This window comes from Pollicipes pollicipes, unplaced genomic scaffold (assembly GCF_011947565.3).
Source record: "Pollicipes pollicipes isolate AB1234 unplaced genomic scaffold, Ppol_2.1 Scaffold_3087;HRSCAF=3621_pilon_pilon_pilon, whole genome shotgun sequence".
Taxonomy (NCBI): domain Eukaryota; kingdom Metazoa; phylum Arthropoda; class Thecostraca; order Pollicipedomorpha; family Pollicipedidae; genus Pollicipes; species Pollicipes pollicipes.
Window position 1 is genome coordinate 35,673,553 of NW_023596225.1, and position 25,119 is coordinate 35,698,671.

The following is a 25,119-nucleotide window of genomic DNA, read 5'->3' on the forward strand; positions in this document are numbered from 1 at the left end:
CCCTCCCATGTTTGCCTGAAAACGCTTATTTTTTCAGAGTAGATTAGTGAAACAAATTACATCAAAAGGTTTGACAATATCCCTCGCAGCCTCAAGAGCAAGGACAACGATGCCCTGGACGCCACCAGACGGCGGGTGCTGTGTTAATCTGCCTTTTGAACAGATTAATGGCCATAGAAACACGGAAATAGAGGTTCCACCTCTGCTCTTACAGTTCCATTACCAGATTCCAGCTACACTTCGCGGTGCTTTAAGGGGCAATCTGTTCTTGTCATTAGTCTAAAAATCGCACACGTAAAATATGCACCCAGACTGCCTTCTATATGCCAAATTTGATGTCATGAAGCGTTCAAAGATACTTATTTCAGAAGCGCCATCATTTTCGTCCACAGCAGGCCACGGCTCAGTATTAGCTGCTGAGCCGACGCTACGCGGCCTTCAGAGACTGCAAAGCCTGGAGTCGAGGTTGTTGTTACAAGAGTTGCGAGTGCACATGCTCAAAATTAGATAAAATAACTTGTATTACTAATCGATAAAAGCGTTTAAAGGCAATTATTTCAGAAACGTCATCACTTTCATCCACCGGTGGGCCACTGCTAAAAGTTACCCACTAAGTTACCACTCCGCTGGCTCTGGAGACTGCAACGCCTGGTGCCGAGGTTTTTGTTGACGAGATTTGCGAGCGCACATGTCAAAAAACCACGTTACATAAGTTATATCACTAATCAATTCTCACTGGTGAACATTTCCAGACAAACATGGCTTGGCCATGTCAACACACATTGTTGACCACTCGATCTGCAAGCACATTTCCCTCTTCAAATTTGGATCAAACATATCGATCTAATCTATCTTCTCGACGTCCTTAGTGCCTGTAGAACCCAGATTAAAAATTCTGACAAAGCTTCTGAATCCTATCAGTTTGATCTACTAAATCAATGTCAATTAAGGGTGCCGGTGAATTATGTCATGCGTCGTTTTTGTCATGCGTCGTCACGCGTCGTCAACACCTAATTTCTGCAATTTACTTCAAAATACAAACAGAGTTGTTCTCACGGTAGCTTCTGGTTTCCGTTCTGGTTACAAGGTAAAAATAACACTGAAACAAAGAAAAACGTGCCCCTTGTTAACAAGTAAGCTACGTCATGAGATATTTTTTGGAGGGAGGCACCATAAGGGAGGCTTTTGTCAACCCTGTGTTCCCTTGGCGAGGCTCTCGCTACGCCCCTGCCTAAACACAAAAGCAAATCAAGCCGTCTATTTTGAATGGTGGGCAATGAAATGTCCGCTGGGTCAATTCATACCTAAGGCAAAAAGCTTCACCGGAGGCTTGCATATATTCCCTTTTGCCCGGATCAGGAATATATGGCAAAGGGGCCTTTATTCTGTGGCTTGGTTTTTAAGGGAGAAATTCCAGTGTTATGGATTTTGGCACATTGTTTTTGACGTTTTCAGTCTTCCGAATTCGATTCCACCAAGAATGCTGCGATAGGCCTTATCTCTTGAAAAGCAGCCAGCGGAATGAAGGCGCATGAAAATCTATCGCACTGTGAACCATCGATTCACGTTCAAAATTCTCACCAGCCTGTGTCTAGGCCGTATTTTGGAATCTACCCTGTGGCGGCGGATACCTCCTCAATGACTCGAAATACCAGCCCACTCGTGGAATTTCGCCTCCCCAGGAAAGACAATGCTAAATGGACGAATAATCTAGGGAATCTGGATAGCCTTATTAACCGGATGACATAGATGAGTCGAATAGGCAAGATTGTGCACCAGTGAGAAACAGCTCTAGGTGCATATCTAGCATAGCAGCCATGGCATTTCAATAAATAGCGATACAACCTCCATCCTCCCTCCCCCCCCCCCCTTGGTTATCGGGCTTGCTTTCCAGAAAAAGTTCCTAAAGTACACCCTGAGCTTGCCCCCTACCACTTTTTGAAACGTTCCAATGCCTATGTTTGGAACAACCTCCCGTAGTTATCAATTGAGTGGTGACTTGTAGGGCAAGTGAAGATGGAATGGAAATTACTTTATCCCAATAGCAGCGACGCCACACCGTTGACTACATACACCTGAAATATCCAGTAGACATCAGGACTCAAAATATAAGAGCCACGATGCGTTCGGAGCTTTATATGTGATTCACAAAATCATTCCGTCTTCGATACTCTTAAAAAGCGAAAATAAAAAGGCGGTCATCGTTAGCGGAAGAGGCGCTGCTAAATACATGACATCTTCGTGCATTGAGTTGTTCAAACTGTTTTTTGTGGACATCTACGCACAGCGGTTGCTTTTCAGTAACATCATTCACATAAACACCACATTTGTTTGTTGATTTGATGCCATCATCCAGTAATCAAGGTGCAGTTTCATTGGCAGATAAGGGATGATTTGTAAGTGAACAGCTCTGCACTTTCAGAATGCACTATGCCTGTCTGGACCGATTCGATGGCAGACCAAAGATTCACTTGGCGTTAGCCGCCGGCTCTCTGTCAATCCCTGCCATTAAAAACATATGTGAACCCAGTCCACATTCCATGTCCATTCATAGTTCTCACCGGAATGTTCAACTCTCGTGCCAGTGTACACGAAGGTACCAGTGCAGTAGTGTCAAAATGAATTTTTGCGTAGTGAAATGACATTGCAAAAGTTAATAGCCACAGCACACTTGGCAGAGACGTCACATGACTTTCACGGGACTTGTTTGGAATTGCTGCGTTTACAATCATTTCAAAGAGCCATGTCATCGCGGAAATATATTTCAGCCACCAGCCACATAATGATGCGCTTCATTATGTGTACGTATATACATGTCCGACAGTGTGGTCAGCATTATAGAGGGCCAGCATTGAGACCTTTACTTCTTCCAGAAGGGGAAGGCACCATAAGCGCCGTACGTGTACGGCGAGTACATGAAGTTAGAGTACAGCAGGGCATCCTGTCCCTCCTGGTCCTGGGCGGGCGCCTCACGCTTCTTCAGGTAGTGAAGACCAGACAAACCGTAGTCGAAGGCGCCATAACTGTACGGCGAGTACATGTAGTTGGCGTACAGCAGAGCATCCTGTCCCTCCTGATCCTGGGCGGGCGCCTCACGTTTCTTCAGGTAGTGAAGACCAGACAAACCGTAGTTGTAGGCACCATAGCTGTACGGCGAGTACATGTAGTTGGCGTACAGCAGAGCATCCTGTCCCTCCTGATCCTGGGCGGGCGCCTCAGGGGCTGAGCGCTTCTTCCTCTGCAAACGATGCGACGCACGACTCGCATCAAACGGAGGAACAACACCCGGAGTGCTTCGTACAGCTCGAAGGGACAAGAATCGGGACGTCGTGAGCTAACCTTCGAAAGTGTGTGAACGTGTTGTCAAAATCCGCAAAACATATCGCAAACATAATCAGCGAGGAAAATATGCGCCCAACTAAGAGCACGCCGCCTCCATCGCATTTCTGCCTTACCTCTTCAATTGCTAGATTGCAACTCGAAAATTTTATGTTATGGGCAATGACGTTACGTACATTTTGCTTCCAAAAAAGAAAGAGGTCCGTATTTTTCGCATTGCTGCACGACTTCGCAGATGACATGACGCCTGGAGATGCCATGCTTATGCCTAATCACGGCTAACAATCGAATACTAGATTTGCCAGGTCACACATAAGTGAGTTTGTACACCGATAGGTCAGTTTCGTATAACCTTCCATATACAGGCAGCGGCGTCGAACTTACCCAGAAAGGACTGATGCCACCATATACTCCGCTGTACATGTACGGAGTCGAGCCGATGATGTACTGCGCGGAGGCGCAGGTCGCCACAGCGAGCAAAAGCGCCTGGAAACAGAACGCATCGGTGTACAGGCTCGGCACATACTGTATGATGGTATCAATCACTAGACAGCACAGGGCAATTCATTTCACTCTGACCGTGAGTCATGTCACGATAGTCGCGAATGTGCCCCCACAACAACATGAACACTTCGCATGCCGAGTATGCTTGTTTGCCACAGGCAGTTGTACTTACAATGCACTTCATGTTTACAGGAGTTGTTGCGAGACTGAACAATTCTGTTGAAGTAACGCTCAGCGGTGCCTTTTATACAAAGCTGTCCGACACGCCCTTCTGTGAGACTGGTCCCTGACTGCGACGGAAGACAGGTTGATTTTCAGGTTTGAAGAGGCGGAACCGGATCTCCCAACGGTGCGCAACCCAGCCGACGCATTGAGATAGCATCTGCAGAGAAACATTTTGGACAGGTTTGATGTCCGGAGCGCTTTGATAGGCCATTATAATGATATTTTGTATTTTCGGGTGTGTGACTGCTTTGGTCATATGACGCCCATACTTTATACGTTTGTACTGGTATCACCCGAACAAATTATTTGGACCCTAAGCGGTGCACAGTAGTGACGCATTAGCCTGGATCATTTCACCCGAACAAGTGCACGCGTTACAAAAGTGAAACTCCTGCCAATCTGGTGGTGTGCCGTCCCCGGTCCGAGATCAAAAGAGACGTGCTCAGGCCCGACCTGATACTGTCGGGCAGGGCCCAGCTAACCATGACACTGTTTATGGTGGTGGTTAGGTTGGGTAGTTAGGTGCAACATGGCGCTCGCGATTATCATGTCAGCGACGAGCCTCGACGCCTCTTAGGAAACCGGCTGCCGTCTGAAACCGTGCAGCACCGCCTCTCACGTCAGTCAGTCGGATTGCACAACAGCTGTGCTTATACCGAACTTGCAACATCTTTCGCTCAACCAGTGTACGTAACATGGGAACTGCAGCATGGAAGCAACCTTGCTCATGGCGTGTGGTCGTTATCTTGTCTGTGACGAACACTGTCCTTTTGTCCTCTTGAGACGAAAGTCCACCGAAAAGCTACTGACAATGGCAAATGTATGGACGCGGCTAGTGAATGCCCAGAGCGTTACCGCACGGCGTTAAACCGCACTGAACGGCGTTACCGCACAGTGCCATCCGTTAATTGCTCGGCGCGCACTAAAGCATTGCTCCAGCATGTCCGGCACGCACCACGTACAATAAATTGCTCGTTATTAACGGCTATCCGCACAGGGCGACCGATCAAGAGATAAGGTCCACCTTGAATCACCGACCTATCAGCTTTTTATCGAAATCAAATGTTCCCGTCGTAGAATGTGGGCTAAACAGTTTGCAGAACATCATCAAGAAAAATATCACATCGACTGACGACGACACTGAAATAAGACTTACCATCTGTTACAAGAACAAAACAACTGAAAGTCTTGCAATGAAAACAACCTGACAGCATACCCAAACCAAGTAAAGTGACAAACATAGTGTATGAATTTAACTGCCTGTACGGTGACTACCAGTTCATCAACGAGATCTATATTGGAACAATAAGACAACACTAATGGAACTTTTCCTCGTAGAATAACCACAATAATGGAGAGACAGATGGATCAATATTTGAGCGACATGCCTGTTTAAAAAATAAATAGGCATGGCCCTGGTTTGATAAATTTTCCAGGTTTTCATCCACCTCTCCATTCTTCTCGTACTCACGAACGCGAACGAACGCAAATCGTGCTGACGAACGCCAGATATGGACGACAGAACTTGACAATTTAAGTTGCTTGGCTTTGATTGCTGCATGGCCAACGGAATGGCAGAATTTGAACTACGTTATTACGGCGATATGGACGCCTGGGTGGCATTGAAATAGTTTCCCCGAAATAGTCTGCACATCTTTGCAGGGGTGTGGCTCAGAAACTGGAAGGGTTGGATATTAAGAACGGCAGGGCTGTGAGCTTCATCAAGTGATCTTCATTATGGCTCTTCAGTTCAAAACTCGACAGAAACATGGACTGTCTTAAAACAAACTGCATCAGACAGAAATAAGTCACGCATCAATTTGGACCCCTTCAGTCATCCACTGACAGCGGGCTGATTCATTGTCTTGAACTTGTCTTGGTGTCAAGCTGGCTGGAAAGTGCCGTGCGTGTGTTTGCATGTGTTTGGTAACTTGACCTGATATTCGGATCGACAATCTGCTGATTTACGGTGATCTGCTGATTGATGGGTCAGGATGGTCCGTGCGCTTGACTTTGGTGGCGGCCGTTCAGCTGTGATGCTCCTGCTTTTTTGTCTTCCCATGGCGTCCCGTGGTTTAGGGCAGTGATAGTGTGCGAAGCTGAAGCTTGGTATTGCCGCACTGGATTTGACACTCGACTTCAGAGGCCGACAACATGGCGGCTTTGTTAAAGTGACTTTATTGTCGGCTGCTGGCGCTGTTCAGATGTCGGCGTCCATGGGATGGGCGCCCGCTCCCCTGTTTTACCGATCCTGGAAGAGATGTGATGATGCATGCTACCAATCAGCACACACATGCAGCTACGCTACTGCACCCTATTGGATCTCACTGCGATCACTCGGCCTTGACTTGGCGTCGGGCCGTGATGCCAGGTCACAGCTGCGGCCCGCCTGGCAGTCCGCAGGCGGACTCGGGCCGTGGTCAGCTGGGGCGGCTGTGCCGCCGGTGGTTGTATCGTGCCGGCTCCGCGACAGGGCAGCGTTTGATCAGCACTACGGTGGAGCCAAGCTGCAGTGCCACGGCATCGATTCTTGATGGTTTCGAAGTTACCTTTATGGACGGCGGCAGGTAGTGAGAAGTGGTGCGCTATACCTTACCTTATCCCACAGTATCCCACAGGGGTCCCTGCTGGACCCAGTCCTCTTCACGCTGGCGTCTGGTTTCCCACGCCGACGATACCCAACTCCTTGACTCCGCTCACCCCGGCCGCTTGCCCACCGTAAAATCCCGACAGGAGGAAACCGTCCTTGCGCTCCAATCCTCCTTCACTATATCACTTAATTCCGAAGATAAACCCCACCAAGATGCCCAACGCCATAAAAACCTTACTCTTCCATCTTAAAATCTCCAACTTAATATTTCTTGCCAATCCAACTAGCCAATCGTGAAGATACTGAAAGTGACCATTTACCCTAATCTGTATTGGGAGTTGCACACCTCCAAATTAGTCAAAAAGGACAACTTCATTCTGTCTTGCCCATATAAAGTTTGCCATTATCTCACGCCCGATGCCCGCAAACTCATTATCCAAGTCCATACTTCCCCCCATATTCCGTACTGCCTTTCAGTCAAGGACCGGCTTGCTATCTCGGCCGGGTGCAAAAAGCCCATAATTTCGCGGCCAGGGCGTCTCGGCGGCACGGGATCGAGATCACATTTCACCGGTCGTGAGACCGCCGGGCTGTCACGGTATGACTGATCCTGTCATGCGCCGCGGCCGCATCGGTGTCTTCGGGGTCCTAAATGCCCCCCCCCCCCGCGTTCTCCGGTGGCGGACCGGGCGTTGTTCACACCTCAGACAGGTGTTAGGGAGGTAATCACGAGGCCGGCGGTAGCCTACGAGATGCCCGTTTTCTGACTGGCTACACGCGTAGGGCGGTTTCATATCGTGCGGCCTCGTCCTGGAACCACCTGCCGCCGACCGCTATGGCCTTCCGGAGCCGTGCTACGCCCATATCTAACCCTGACCAATGTGACAGAGAGGGTTATGATTGACTTTAAGAGCTTTTCTCAAGCTCGTGACGTGTATGCATTATCGTCTCATCTTCGTTTTTGTCGTGAAACTTGTGACCCATTGACTCCAATCAAACTTCAAGCATAAATATGGCACAATTCGTAGTAAATACATGACGTGACATAAGGTACACTTTTGATTATGCCCCGTAGAGCGTGCCTTACTCTTCGCCTCAGTCAGATGTTTTCCGTCCGACTGTCTTATATTGCCTTGATAATGTGGAGCGCATTTCCTCGAAAAATTTCCTTTGCTTCCTTGAAACCTGCGGAAAAACGCTCGCTAAATGTAAATGGATATAGGCGAACTGATTGATGACTTAACGAAAACAGCGTAGGATGTAATTCGAACAAGCGAGCAAACACGCAAGAAACTGATAAAATGTACACTTGACCCCTACATGTATCAAAACTTGCATTAATAAAAACGTGCTGACCATGCAGTAAGTTTAAGCACTGCCTTAGCGGGGACAAAAAACGTACGTCTGTCTCTCACAAAACGCAAGTGGTCTTTTCCATCTCAAAATGGACCAAAAGTGTAGGATGGGACAGTTGTACCTCTTCCACCTTTGCTAACACTTGAAATTAATGTGCGTAGCTGAAAATGGCTAGATATGCACACAGCACCCTTTGAAATAAAGTGCACATCTGAAGTCAGCTACGGTTCCCAATGCTTTTTTTGTTTGGTCATGATAACCCCGGCAAAATAAATGGCCGAAAATGAACTTCCTCCCCCTTTTAGCTACACACCCGAATTCGTTAAAGTGGCGCCCACGTGACGCATCACCTTCGCCGTCCACGAGGCGAGCGCAACAAAGATAAAGGGATACCATGCCAGCGCAACAGCCAGTGAAACAGCTGCACCAATTTCTATCTATATTGGGCGGCAACTTGTAATTATATAGGACGCTTCGCTGCGTCCATATTGTTTTGTACATCTCATACGTTTCTGCACCACGCCGGCACTCATTGTTCATGTATTTACCCCACTTAGAGGTCTTTGGTTTTCCATAAAAGTGCTACCTTTGCGCTGTATGCATCCGATGATGTGTATTAATTACTTAAAGATGCAATCCCTCGTAATTTTGATTTATCGGATTGATAACAGTCTGGCGATGAACGGAGTCTGCAATATGTGGTTTAGGTTCCTTACTAGCAATCGGGTGCAATGCTTGCACCCGATTGCATGGGTGCAACTTACAATACAAAAGCTAATGGCCGCACAAGCCTTGGCAGAGATATAGCAGAGCTTTCACGGATTCTTATGTGGGAGTCTTCCGTTAGACAACTATTTTAAAGGGCCATATCATCGCAGAAATATATTTCAATCACCTGCAAAACGATAATGTGCTCAACCCTATGCACATATATACATGTCCAACAGTGTGGTCAGCATTATAGAGAGCTAGGATGTATGCGTCTACTTCTTCCAGAAGGGGAAGCCACCGTATCCACCGTACATGATCGGCGAGTACATGTAGTTGGAGTACAGCAGAGAATCCTGTGCCTGCTGGTCCTGGGTGGGCGCCTCACGTTTCTTCAGGTAGTGAAGACCGGACCAGCCGTAGTTGTAGGCACCATAAGTGTACGGCGAGTACATCATGTTGGAGTACAGCAGAGCATCCTGTCCCTCCTGATCCTGAGCGGGTGCTTCACGTTTCTTCAGGTAGTGAAGACCGGACCAGCCGTAGTTGAGGGCACCATAACTGTACGGCGAGTACATGTAGTTGGACATCAGCAGGGCATCCTGTCCCTCCTGGTCCTGGGCGGGCGCCTCCGGAGCTGCGCGCTTCTTCCTCTGTAAAAAAGTACTCGAAATGCTCCTGGTACTGGCGACAATGCCTGAACAAACGTCCAGACCTTAGAGCATGCAGGTATTTGATTCTTGACTTTTTTGGTGCGTTCTGATATATTGAGGTCTATTCTGTCATCCCCACTGTGTGATGCGACATCACTGTCATTGAACATGGGCGAAAACCATGTATTTAACCTGGAGCATGCCGCAACAAATGATGTAACCATAAAAAGCAAGACCCTCTTACAGCAACAACAATGTCAAGTGTTATTACGGCTGGTCTGTCACTGCAAAACGCATCATTTCAAGGGCAGATTTTTGCAGTACTTGTATTAAAAACACATTGTTTATCAGGCTTAACTGGCGATGAAGTATGTTACAATCCAGCATACAACTGTTCTCTTGCATTTCGCAATACGTGCTGAGCCAAGCAAGACAACACGAATCTATTTTAAACTGCACTGAGACTGAGAACTATGATGTCAAGTCCAAACGTGCACTGGAGCACGATACAAAACGAGCCAATTTCATGCTGGATTTTAGTTACCTCGCTGGCGCTGGCTTAGCATTTGTGACCCAAGCCTGCCCTGCTCCACTTTGAGCGCGTACGCGTAACTCACCCAGAAAGGACTGATGCCGCCGTACAATCCGCTGTACATGTATGGAGATGTAGCGAGGAAGTACTGCGCCGAGGCGCAGGTCGCCACAACCAGCAGGAGCGCCTGGAAACGGTTGACATCGTACAAACATCCTGGTTTGAGCGGTGCTACAACTATCCGTGCAATGTTATCACAAGACACATTTTAACTGACACCTTTGCGACTGTGCGTTTTACACTTATTGTAGATACCATGAAAATTGATCCAGCGCTCGACAGATCTGCCTCTCAATTTTCGCAACATTTATCAGGTTCGACCGCAAACTGCGATCCATGTAATTTGTAAAACTACTCACAATGCACTTCATATTAGGTGGCTTCAGCGCAAACGATGGAATGATGATGATGTGGCACCATACGGTAGTTTATATACAGCAATTGAGCAGACACACCCTTGTTTTAATCTGGTCCGTTGCTACGATGCACTGACAACTTGATATTCAGGTTTTAAATTAAAGACATAAACAGAGACCAGATGCTCCATCGGCGCACCGTTCGCAAACTGCGCGCTGATAAGATCTGCAGAGAAGCGGATGGTGACGAGTTTGATGTTGGCCGGCCGTGGTATGTGCAACAATCTGGTATGCTTGATTGCCATAATGCTAATGAATTTTCGGCGCCGGACGGAATAAATACAGGTCGCAAATGAACAGCGTTGTTTCATTTATATTTTCCAAACAGCGCATGAATTAAGATTATTCAAGATGACATATTTACGATATATATATATATATATATATATATATATATATATATATGCGTGTGTGTGTGTATTATGACATACATCTAGATATCACGAGACCATTGGAGATATTGAAGATGGCACTTCAATTCACGGTAGTCCTCCACGCATCGGAAAACACAGCACCATACTTTATGGGTGTTTCTGACACCCAAGAAGATCAGGAGTAACTGTCTTGTAATTCTAATACTTCATTACAGCAACAACCATTAAAACCACGAAGACCTGGAGTGGACGGATCATTAAAAACATGTAAACATTTTCCGCGCAAAATGACCGACATATAGATTAGCGTGATACGCTGCCTGTCGGACCTTTTGCTCGCCGTCACGAGTAAGATTTCCTTTAACCAATCCACTCACTTCCTATTCGACTGTGTCTACACCCTCCCAATCCCCATTCCTGATCAGCTCTATCCAGCAGTTATCTTTGAGCTTGTATTCATCAATTGCCTACATTACAATTTTCAGACTGTATGACTGCCCTGACTGTCTTGCGCACCTGCTTGCTTTGCTCGGCGCTGTTGCCAACTGGCGGCATAGAATTTGGCGTGAGATAGCGCTAGCTGTGGTGCATCGCTGTGTGAAGTCTCGCACCTGTTTCGACTGACAGTACGCCGTCGGTGTGCAGGACTGGTTTACAAACGTGCCCGATCGGTTCACGCAAACGCGCAAAAAAAAACGCAAGGCGCGGAACCCGCAATGTCACGAAATTTGCCGAAACGCATGGGAAGCGGCGGTCAAAACGAAGCGGGATCAACACATTCCGACGCAGAAAATAACGGGCAATCGTAAAGATGAAAATGTGAATAGATGCACTGCGAAGCACGCACACTCATGCGGCGCAAAAAGCGGATTGGACGGTTTACGGGCGTTTTCTCGGGGTTGATGTTGGATCTCGCAACGCTGGCAACCGACCGGAGAGCGATCAACGTCGCGTTTCAAAAAGTCTCAAATGCAGCACGCTGGCGGCTTAACCGATCGCGCGGAGTCCATGAAATTGACGCAGGCGCGAATCCCAGTCCACTGCAACTAATATCCACCCAAAATAGCCCTTTCACAAAGGAATGCGGTGCAAAGTTTTTGAAACTTCTTAAAAACTTTTCAGCATTTCTTCTCTAACACGTGCCCATGGTCAACAATTTTTCAGCTAGAAATATTTTGCAGTAATTTAAAACATGTTTATAAAGATGCCTGATTTGATAAAACTACGGTTGATTAGCTATGAACGAGATCATGCTTTTATGGCCAGGTAAGATGCCAGATCTCTTTCTGCCACTTTTCGGAAAAAGCATCCAGTGGCATCTCGGACGCAGACGCAACAAAACAAGCTTCCGTACCCCTTTAACATGTCTGTTCATAGAACTTACAGCACTTACAGAGCTTGCTTACGGCACTTACAGAGTTTATAGACATACATCATTAACAGGATCCAAGATGAATGATCCTTGAATGAAGTGATCCTCGAAGCCCGCCTGGTTCCATACAGCACTTATGTAAAAAATAATAGCGCAGTCAGCATACAGCAACGTGGACCGATGAGTGCGCTTATGCCATTCTCATTTCCAGGCCACTCAAGAACATCTGCACTAGTTTTCAAAGACGAAATCAGAAAATTGCCAGGTCAGGTAAGACTAAATAAGTGTTCATTTCCAGTGCAACATTGGCTCTGTAATCCATTATCAAAAACGGATAAAACCAAATAACGATCTGTTTAAAAAGAATCATGGATTTTTCGCTGCTTTCTCGGTCGTTTTCGTAACATAAATAAAGAACCGATCAACTCAGGAAAAGAGTAGTGCGGTGGATGATGGATGAAAATAGCTCGCAATGCTCGAACGTATTCATGCTGCACCCAATTTGAAACACCTTGAAAGCTTTACCTCACGTCCAGCATGACATTTCGACAGGGCTGTTTGTCACTGAAATTGAAATTTCATTGGAATTGTGAAGGTACTAAGTATGGTGTGTGTGGAGTCCATGAAGTAAATGTGTAAATAACTAATTTTACAGATTTTTTCTTGATCTAGCTTAGTTGGTACCGAACTTGGACGTCATTCTCCTCTCAAAAATCACTGGTTCCACCCCTGAAAGCTTGTATTGCTCTTAGTCTGCGGCATCAAACAATTTGTACATGTTAAATGCCGCTGGGATTTCAGCATCGAAAGTGAGAAACAAGCCTCAGTGCGTGTTGTTCTGCATTGAATTCCTGAGTAAATCTGAGCACTGTTTAATAGCCGAAATAAAAAAGTTAGTCTAATATTCTCTGAGGTCAATGGCCATATTGCATAACCAAACACTTTCAGTAGCATTCTTTGTCTGAGTTCATGTTGAACTGCCGTTGGTCTAAATAAATCAGATCAAACGTGAAAACTCTTGTCCATTTGATGATGGGTCTTCCCATTGTCTGCTAGATCACGTTGTGAATAGAAATATGTAAATAGCATACAACTTGTCGCCGGCCCACTTGAATCGCACTAAGCCAAAACGATAGAATAAGGTAGGTATCAACCTATTGCTTACATCCTTCGCAGGATTGGCACTTAGCAAGATGAAGCGCTTGCAACAGGGATATAGCTTTGCAAAAGTATATCCCCGTAGCGTTTGTGGTAGCTGAAAAAAATGAAACAGCACAGTCTGCTCCAAAAGATGACAACAAGAGATCTGCCCTCTGATAAGAAGATCTTCAACTTCCAGGCGCCGCACGAGAAAAAAGAACAAAGATACGGTCTTGAAGGTCTCGTCAAATCATGAATGCTGCATACCACATTTTTGACCTCAGGTTAAATGTGAGGTTGCCAAAGGCAACGAAACGTCAAAAAACGGCCGTTCCGATACATGCCGTTAACACGTTTAACACGTCAAGACGGATATTGAGGGTGGACAATTAAGCGTTAAGATTGTGGAGAGTCTATTCCGACCATTTATGCTCCTCCATATGGGTCAGGCCAGATCAGGTTAGCGCTGGAAATCGGTCTACCAGCAGCCTATAAGAACAACACTTTTTTCTCACAATGTGCCCCTCACTTGTTAATCTTATCAGACACAGCTGTGGTCAAACGTATTCCAGACACAAAACATCATTTTGGGTTGACCTTGCAGTCCACTGAGGTCAACTCCGTCAGTTTTATGAACCATGCAAATGAAAACCTTAACTGCCAACCGGGTCTATGTCATCAGAACAATGCCTTTCTGTGGTCAGAAATGTATTGTATTGTACATCTATGGGTACTCAAGATCGCATAGCTATTCTACGTTATAGTCACTTGGACACTCGACCATGTATTTGTAACAAACTGAGAACAGGTGCGTTGGTAGATGAAATCACATGTCATCACCTTCATAACACCGAAAGAAAGTGGCTACACGCGTCGCATTCGTTCATCTAGCATTTCAGCTACGGGTAAAATAAGTTATGACCTAGGATAACCTCGTATAACCTTGCATGTCCTCATCTGACCTATTGTGGCCTCATTATTTATCGAAGTATCAAACAATGTTTTAAGTAGAATGCTCGAATTCTGCGTCCAATCGTACCTTATAAATCTGCCTATTTGACCTCAGCATGTGTTTTGCAGAAGGTACTCATAGACGGGTCATAACCTGGGCCAACGTCATGTTCTCTATGGTCGTATAATGGTTGTGCATGTAAGTTGATATTCTTAAGACACGGGTACCTCTCATGAGGTCACTAACCGATAATAATAAAAAGTCAATGACCGACGTAGCAACTCACACCCCCTGAGAATGAAGTGGGCCTGGCTGGTGGCCGCCAGATTTGGTCAGCTTGGAACCGGATGGGTTTGCGCACCTCCCGATCATTCCTTGTGGACACCCTGACTAGTTCCGATGGTGTATGACAGCTTAGAGCTTGCTCTTCATACCACTGACTTCATATGTTGTTCGCTTGCCATCCTCTACTGACTCGCTGCTGCTGGCCGCTCGTGCCACTTGTCCCTGTTGATCGGAGCCTCTCGATTCTAGCCGATTAGTGCAGGCAGGGGGAGGGGGCACAGGGGGAACGTGTCTTCCCCCTTAGGCCCTTTCGGGGCTTCAGAAACCTACAATTAAGGGCCCGATTTGAGAGCTTGAAAGGCCCAAAAGGCCGATCAGAGGTCGCATAAACGGACTCCGGCCCGCAGGACAGAGCTTTCCAATGCCAGCCAGAGGGCCCTGCGCGCTGATCAGGCCCGCCTTAATCGATAAGGGCCTAATTATTGGTCAGACACCACCAGCAGCACACAGTTCGCTCGGTGGCGGCATGAGCCTGAGGGCCCATTTCCCAGATATAAACAAAGCCGGAGCCAGCGATTTACATTGGTCGAGGCCGCAGCGTCTGTCAGCGCCCCACAGCACTTGACAGTGGCCCTGTGCTGGTAAGGGGCCTTGAGTCGGCTAGAGGCAATGTTTGAAAAGACCGGAAGTGCATATAGAGCTCACCGAATCCGACGATCATGTGCCCGATTGGTGGGTCGAATCTCGGCGCTCGCCAAACATGAACAACTCGACCATTACATTTTGCCTGGCCTTGACTGCCGCATGGCTTATGAACTGGCAGGATTTGAATGACGTTGTTATGACATCATGAATGCCAAGGCAACTTTGGAATACTTTCTCCGATATACTCTCCTCACTTTCGCGGGTGTATTGCTCAGAAACTAGAGGGGTTAAGTCTTAAGAAGGGCAGTGCTGTGACCTGCACCCATAGGTATTCAAGATGGCGCGTTCTCGAAGGGAGTGTTCCCATATAAATGTGGAACACTTCCTTGAAGTCCCCCCGCGCGCATGAGCCCAGGCCGCAGTTCGCCTGCCAAACGGCAGACACGCTGCGGACCAATCGCCGCCCAGGTGAACAGACAAGCGCCCCGGGCACCGCGACCTCCGACCGCCGGACGGGCAGGGTGCGCCGCGCGCCGGGGACGGGGCGGCCAGCACAAATAATACCATTGCAAAGGTGCCCGTAGTGTTCTACTCTAGAGGACCCCTTTCCGGAAAGAAAAATAAGGGGTCTCATTAGTGTTAAATAGAGCGAGTCGAAATGAGTTAAAAAAAAACACGCAAGGCCATCCCATGTCTGCCTGAGAAAGACCATTCTTTCGCAAAGCAGGATCGACTAGTGCAAGGCATTACAAGAGAGGGCTTTGAGCCTGCGCGCCCGCAATCTCAGGAGCAAGGCGTCGCAGGTTCCATAAAAACCGAACGGCATTGGCCGCTGCAAGCAACGCAGGCGGCGGTCGCCCTTCGCGCAAGCACCGAACCATCGTAAAATGATCTTTCTGAATGTTTTAGTAAATAAATTCGTACCGTTCAAAGATTAAAATGGGCAAGTCTTTTTTAAACTTTGAGGTTGAGGTAGATGTTTGGGGAAATTATTTCAGGAAAAGTGGTTCATACAGATCAAAGACAGACAGCGCAATTAAAAAATATATATTTGAGGTTATCCTCTGCACGGGTTAACATTCACAGCATCACGAAAAAGAGATTCTGCCTTAACTCTTACAGTTCCACCACCAGATTCCAGCAAAATTTCGTGGTGCTGTAAATGCCAGCCCGTTAGCATCATCAGTATAAAAATCGCTCAGGTAAAATATACGCTCGGAACATGTTTCAGATGTATGACTTTAAGTCCCAGGGCGTTCAAAGCCCCTTTTTCAGAATGCGCCATGACTTTCGTCCACCTTTGGCCACGGCTTAGTGTTGGCCACTGGACCGCCACTGCACGGCCTATGCAGACTGCAACGCCTGGCGTCGAAATTTTCGTTGCTAAGATGTGCGAGTACGCATGCTCAAAATTACGCTACATAAGCTGCATCGCTACTCGAATCTGACTGGATGTTGAATAGACAAGCATGGCTTGGTCATGTTGACATGCATTCTTGACCAATTTTGATCCTCAATGAACATTCCGGGGGTCCCTGCTAACTCTGCACAGCCCATGTAATTTTTTTTGCAGGGTTTGGGTTCTGTCGGTTTAAAAAAGGGTCCACTGGACTACTGTACAATAAAAACACTGGCGATTTATTTCATGCAGCCATTTAACGCATGAACTCTTCAGGTTATTGACTTTAAAATTGAGGCATCTCGCGGTAGCCTCCTGCTTCTCTTCTATTTCTTATAGGTAAAAATGCAAAAAGAACAAAGAGGAACATGCTCTCATGAACGAATTGACCGTATCCAGCAATATTCTTTTTGCGTGCTTTTTACTATCAGGGGCCCTTTGTCAGGCCTGTGCCACCCCCTTGCCATGGCTCTAGCTGCGCGCCTGATCCCAATCAATGCAATGTAGTGCGAAACCTACGCAATAATGGGGTCAGGAGATATGCCGAAGAAATGTTTAACACGTCTAACATCTTCATTGAACTCTAAACATAATATTACAAGGATAAAAATAGTTTTATACCACACCTGTCAACCGGTCAGTGTGTCAAGTCTTAGGTGCCACGGGCAGTGTGACAGGACTACGCCGGCGATACTCGGCCGCTTACCCCCAAAGCTGCTGTTTCTCTCAGCAGCGGGAAATCCCGGATACACCCTTGATGTGTGCCACTCCTATGTCTTCCGTTGACTCATGAAGCTACGGGCCGAGTATGCACAACCAACAGATCTTTAGAAGAGCCATACAGCGCCTTAAAAAAAAAACCAGACGATTAGTTACTTTGTTCAGGGCAGTGAGCTTCTTGTGGCATAGCCGTTACACCAGCGAGCCATTGCACCAACAAGCCGATAGACATCGAAGACAACGAAGGGTATTTGGGTGTACATAGTGACAATGAATATAAAAAGTAGCTTGGGAACGTGAACGGTGAGGACTGGTGGTACTGTGCGAAAGGTCTCTTCAAATGTCGTGACACTGTGCCTCGAGGTCTTCTCTGAGTTTGATATTTGGCCAGTAATTGGGCTTAAATTAGACCTCGTAGCCAAAGATAACTCCAAAAACGGACTTGCCACTGATGATGACTAGACCCCCCCCCCCACACGACCATATATACAATCCAAACCGAAATGAGAAAACTAGTTGGCATTCAAGATGGCGGACGCCGCCATCTTGAATTCTGAGAAATGCTCATGGCTGCACAAATAGCAACCAAGCCAATTCAATAAAAACATTATTGTATAGAACATATTTCCATGAAAGAGTAAGCGGCAGTTAACACCGCAGGGTCAGCATTTTGACAGCTTGACTGCTAGATATATTGGATAACCACGTCTCGCTCTCCCAGTCACACCCATTGCTAAGTTTCTCCCAGCCCTGACAAGCAGTGTTTGGTCACAGTCCTGACGAGTCGGTGCTGACATACTCCGGTGTGCGTGCGTGCGTGCGTGTATGTCACTGTGCAAACAGACTCGCATCGAGCAAGCGCTACAAGTGCCCATGGTTTAGGCTGCTTTCAAAATCATCACTGCCCTGTGTCCATGGATGAGACTATTTTCAAAACGGGTACTGTAGCTCGGGTTCTGTTCCCGGAGCAGCTGTTGAACTGAATGACGTTATGCGATTCATTAAGCATTGAATAATGATTGAGCCCAATAGAATACAATTATTAGATACCAACATAATTAGCATTACTAGCCTTCCAGCGGAGCCGTTTCCTATTCAACTGGAGACATTAAACCTTCCAACGCGGGGTATAGTTTTTTGTTTTCATTTATGTTTTTTAGTCATAATTTGTCATCATGCATCATTTCTGGGGCTCAGACCCCCCTCGCCCAAACTAGTTTCGAGAAACTACCTTCCTGCTCTCAACTGTGAAAAAGTGGATCAGAGAGAATGTTCCGGATTTGAAGATATTAAAGGAAGTATCAAACATGATGAATTAAGCTCACTTCTAATTATTTGTATACTTTTAAGTGGAGGAGGCTGCTCTCGACAACACAATTTCTCTGTTTAATAAACATGCTCCTCAACTCGCCACTGGTTGATTAGATGATCTCACACTATACAACATTGATTAAGAGCCAACTGACATTCGGTTTATCTGAAATGCGTGCTCACAAACGCCAGATAAAAACGACTCAAACATTATATTGTTTGGGCTTGGCTGCGTATGACCAATAGATAAGCAGAAATTTAAAAAAAGTTGTTGTGATGTCATTGATACCTGGATGACTTTGAAATGATTTCCCCAAAATATTCTGCACATCTTCCCAGATAAGTAGCACGTGAACTAGGATGGTTCCGGTGTTTAGAAGGGCAGGGTTGTGAACTTCACCGATGTACTTCAAGATGAGTAGTTCAGCTCAAAACCTCGTGCAAATGTGGAACACTTCATTAAAACCTGAAGAGAAAACTGTTCTAATGACATCTCAAAGGCAGGCTCAGCCATGTTTTTCCTGAGAACCCCCACCACCCCCCACCACCGTAGGTACTTTGGAAAACATCATGTCTGTAGCCATACATCAACCGATTAGCATCGATCTATAAGCACCTGAACATCATACCATGTGAGGTTTGGTGACGTCATCTTACAATCAGTTGGAAGCACCGGCGAACTCCGCTATCTTCGCGTAATCACTAGTGTTACGAGCAAAGATCTCGCCCTTCATACCACGGTCTCACTCAATGGACTTTGATGTGAAGCTCATTCAGTAATGATATCAACAGATGCAAAAGACGTTTTTCAACACCTCTACCACTTTCAGATGGCTGCATAACCAATCTAATAACTTTAAAAAGCGTCTTGTTTTGCGCTTGTCAACGGTACGGTTTGCTCAATCTGAGATGCGAAGGGCAACGTGAGAAGACTACGGCGGCAATACTCGGCCTCTTACCCCGAAGCCGCTGTTCATCTCAGCAGCAAGAAGTCCCGGACAAATCCTCGACATGTCCACATGTCTCGACAATGTTTTGAGATCGAGATGTCTCGACAACGTCCACCGTTGATTTCTGAAGCTGCAGTTGGGATATCTACAAGCAGCAAGCCTCCTAGATCGGCAGGGCTTTCCAACACTGTCATCACGGATGCTATCAATGGTAAATCTTTAGAAGCGCTGCACAGCGCCCTGAAGCAACTGGCGATTATCTTTGTAATTCAGGTAGGTGTGCTTCTCATCACACGGACACAACCAACGGCAGCCTACATCCTTGCGCAGGAGCCAATCCACAAAGGCGTGGCGGGCATTTCAAGCCATCTACCGCAAATGGCACGGCGATTTAAAACGCTGCTTCGTAGACTGCAGACTGATCACAAATAGTAAGTTGATATCCTATACCACTTAGTGTGCTAAGTGAGCCATGGCGGAAAAAAACGATGAAAAATACTGATCTGGGAAGCATTGGAAAAGCACTGTGCCACCACTGACCTGTGCCGTCCGCGCTGATATGGTCTAGTTTTTAGGATGTTTCGGTCACCTGCTAAGAACTACCCGGATTGGGGTTACGATGTTTAGAGGCAATTTGTGGCTCACCCTACTCATACACTAAAACGTCAATGCTTCGACACATGCTCTGCATAAGCCCACGCTGCAATCATTAGTGGATGCAGACCAATACGAATCATTAAGTTTGTTCTAACTGAGATGGTCGCTTGTAAGTTGTTCACATTTTTGCAACTTTGTCACCGAATAGCTCACAAGCGTCTTTTTTATCACCGATCATGTCGGGTAAACCAGAGACTGTCATCACTACATGACAGCTTAGGGGAAGAACTTGAATGTCTTCCTGAACAGCAGTGTGACGTTGAAATTTGACGTTTTGATAACTCCCAGCTGCCTCTATCAGAGTGCATCAAAATACTAAGGGGGCTCATCGATAAAAATATCAACTGGCAGCATCAAAAGGGCCAAAACTACTCAGGGCTGTTTTGGCTCCCTCGTAGATATTAACAAGATTAGGCATGCGCTTCCCAGCTCCACAATGAAGTCCCTAGCTGAGCCACTGGTCTTCCCTCACATCAGATATTCTTTACCTGCATAGGCCCCGACAACAGCCGGTCAGCGCCAGCGCCCGGATAAGGTTATTAACTTCACGGTCAGAATTGTTGACGGCAGTCGTAGACGAGATCATATCACGGAATCCCGAAAACAGCTAAATTGGCCCAATTTCGACGAGACTGTCACCCACCGCGACTGCACATGTCTGCATCGCGCCGTTCACGTGCCTGATGGGCCACGGGCTACCAATAATCTGATCAGGCGCCGATCTCAAGTATCTCAGCGGCACACCATAGTCACCAACGACGAAACTGTACTGCAGACGAGCGCTGTAAAACACCCCCGCTTAGAGTGCGTGAAAAGGGCATTTCCCTATCGAGCCGCAGCGGCGTGGAATCGCCTCCCCGCTGCCACGCGCCAGTGCAAAAACGTAAATGAGTTCAAGAGCAATGCAGTGTCTTTCATCAGAGAACTTACCTAAACTGACCAACTGGCCATGACAAGCAGGTGCTGATTGTACCATAAGTCGCTCATGTTTTATGACATAGTATCTGTATCGCTGGCACTGCGTTTCATTTGCATGTGCTGCGTGTTCTGTATTTATCTATGTTGTATGTACTGACGCGGCGTTGGAATAGCCACTCGCTGGATTTCGCCAAGGCTCCCAATAATAATAATAATAATAATTGATCACTGGTCTGCGTGCGGCGTATACATGCGTGTTCTCAATTCAGCTAGAAACGGATATTGCGTGTTTAGATGACTACCATTGGCATTGCTGTATCATTCTTAATGTGAATTAAAATAAAAACAAAGATAAGTTAAACTGATACGGTATTGTTTGGACTGGTCGGATTGCCGGGATTACCTTGGATGGCCTCCTCTAGTTGGCTCCCGACAAATGTCCCAGTCGAGCATACCGCAACTATTTGATGATCCAAATCTTTATCAAAATTGCTTGTGATGCCGGAAGACCTACTCCTGCGGCAGGATCTTTTGCAATTTGCTCTACATTTTAAATGGAGAATACGCGATTCAGGAGAATTGTTGATAAACAACTGCTACTGATGTGACTGGAGGAGCACATTTACCCTACTGATGTACCCAGTCTCTGCAGGGACAAGGTACATTGTCTGCACATCAGGCTGAGAGCAAGGAGAGACCTGGTAGCGGAAGAAGTCATGTCAAGCGATCTAATTGTTCGGTTTTCTGTCGATTTTCGGAGTGATTAAGTAAGTCAGCATGTTCATATCATTTAGAAGCATGAAGTTAACAACATAAGTTAGGTGTGTGAAATGCTGCGAGCCATCTCGTCAAAACCATCGAACAAAAAACGAGTGATGACGGACGATAACTTAGGCTGAAAGCATAAACATGAGATCCAAGCCAAACCTTCTCCGTATGAGATTAGCTCAGCATGTCCGATCATCGCATTAGGAGGGTGATTATCGAATTGCTCCATGTAGTTGCATAAACAACGTCCTCTTGACAATGAAGTATCGATCGACATCAGCTGAATATCGGGTAGCAGAGAATATGTAGCGCCGACAACGCCACCTATATACGCATCTTCGACTGTTACACCACCTGGCGGCCAACTTCGTAACCTCAGCACCAAAGCCATAACAAGGATGCTTCTGGTCGAATTGGGATTTTTCAATATGTGCGCAGGATTGGAAGGACTTCGATATATATCGATTGGTATCCTTCCTTTCTAAGAATTCGCTTCCATGCACCAGACGTTTCGAGTCGCCAACCTTTCGCCGGAAACACAAAATTATCGGGTGATGCCAAAACGTTTTTGACCACTAATTCACCGCCCGTATCGAGAACGTTTTATTAGCGTCAGAAAACGGACTTGCGACAAGGGGGCGCGTCGATACTGGCAGCAAAATTTTGAGCACCACGACTGCAGCCACTATGGACCCAACATATCTGTTTACAGCTTAGCGGAAGGATTGGGAAGAGGTATTCGTATCACGGATGAAATACTTGTTCCGACTGTCGTCCTCGTCTGGTGTGTCAATTTGTTCAATCGGACGCGATAAGAGCAATAATACTGGCTAGTACCAATGTGTACATCAGAATACACTGCATCGTTCCCGCTGAACTCCGCATAAGGCAAAGTAATTCATCAAGAACTCTGATGCCGGTGGTAGCCAATGGCTGGATAAGGCGCAAGGCATATGGGCCGTTCGGCCCACATCCATAAATGGGCGTAAACATAATGATATGCACCGCTCATGTCAATCAGTGACAATTTTCCGTAACATGATTGCAAGGTTGCAACTTAGTCACCGTTCACATAACTCAGCTGTTCCATATGTTTGCAGTACATATTTCACCTCCTTAATGCTAAGTTACAAAATACGATCCAATTAACAGAAGACGACCACGCGGGAGCATGCCCGTGGAGAGTTCGCAAGGTAATTTCAAATCTAAAATGCGGTTTCACCGACTGGGGCTGCATCGTATCGCTGACAATATCAGGAAGAATGGTACTTTACGTTGCGATAAGATAGGTTATTCGATTATCAGACATTTGAGCTACATTGGAAGGAATGCAACATCTGGTTTACCATGTCAGAAAATAGAAGTGCCAGTCATTGATATCAGTTTGTCAACGTGATCTATTAATGATAAAATTTGTTCGTAACTATCTGTACCAATACCAATTCTTCACTTTAAGTATGCTGCTTCAGCTGGTCCATTTCCTGGTGTTTACCAGAGTAGAGATTGTGACATCCTCACAGGTAATTTTCTACCCACTTCCCTCTGGTTGATGTATCTCAAAGAATAGGCATGCTCGCCTTTACAACCAGGGAACAAAGGCAACATTCTCACCCAGTGGTTGGATGCTTGGGTATGAGTTCGGTGCTCTGCATCCAGCCCAACACTTCCGTATTAGGTAGGCATGATGATCGATGAAGATTGGTATGGAGATAGGACAAATTCGAAATTCGAACACCAGAAACTACCCCTACACGGGAAACCCTAGAGTTATGAAGCAGGTTTGACCTTGCTCTGACCTTCATACGTCATCCCATGTCAATGGACTTTGTTCATTCAAGTGTTGTGTAACCTGAGAAAGTAGTTCAGAGATGTATGGCTTCGTCTAACACTCCGTTGTTGCATCACATTGAACGACTCCCTAGAAATTGGATTCCCTGAATCCACAGCCTGACTTTGACCTGCCGTAGGTCAGCGACCTTACAACGTACATCTGAATGTTTGATACCAAACGATCCGCTATTAAATTGTCTACAACTATGCAGGCGCCGTTCGGAAACCACTCCGGGGAAAACCCGCAGGGGGAACTGACCCCTCCGAGCCCGTGTTAAACGGCAAGCCTTTACAATACACTCCGATCGTGCATTGCCGTGGAGCGGCAACGCACTACGGCCTCGCACCCCGTGGTCGTGCCGCCGCCGGTGGTGCGAGTGAGAGGCAAGATGCGCCGTGCTCGGTCATGGCTATTTACATTCCGCCGTGATCGGTATGTGCCTGTCTACAGGGCCGATCATGCTCGGTCCGTACCTGCCTACATCTCGGCATCCTCGGTTTCGCTGTCTGCGAGGCCGGCCGTGCTCTGTCCGTACCTGTGCACGCGACAGACGCTCGGTCCCAATCTACTTGCTTCGTCACCATGGGTATCGAGCTACGGGTGCTGCGTTCTTGAGATGTTTAACTGCGTCGCTGTGGTTAAAATCAAAGTGGCGTGCGGGTAGAATTATGAATAGCCAAACCGGAATGCAGAGCACAAGGTATGTATGTCACAACTTTGCTGTCAGTCAGAACAACATTAAAGGGAATGTTTCACATAGGACGATATCGCAGCAAGCAATAGACACACTGAAACAAGCTCACTTATGCCAACTGTCGGCCGTTGTATCTGGAGATTGCGGTCACGAATGCCAGATATGAAAGCCTCGACAAGTCTAATTTTCTTGGCTCTATGATCATCAGCTCCATGATCATCATCTGGACTGTCGCTCTGAACCTCAGCACTGTGCGTAATGACGCACCAGGTCGCACTGGTGGGCGATCGAGGTAGGTTGAGACGACGGAGGTGGTGTGCTGTCTCATGCCTTACAGGCAAGAGAGCATCGAAATAGAGACATAGGAAACAGAGGCAGATATCTAAGCACACAAAACCAAAACAGAAGGGTACAACCATGTTCACTTTGCACTACCCTCTCACTGTCGCACCTGTTTAGCTGCGCGCCTGTCAAAAGCTCGTTCAGCTCTAGCCTGATCAAGCCATAAGGCGCAGATGGATGCTCGTCCTCACCAGCTTCCATGCAATCCGCTCATTCAGTGCGAAACATTTTCCCAGCAACAGCTTCGTGAGGCGTCCGACGACACCAATCGCTCATCCAGGCGGGCGATGGCACCATCAGACCAGCTCGACTGGTCGAGTGTATCCAGCTGTCTGACACACAGCTGGGTGGTGCCTCTCGGGTCGACAGTCCCATACT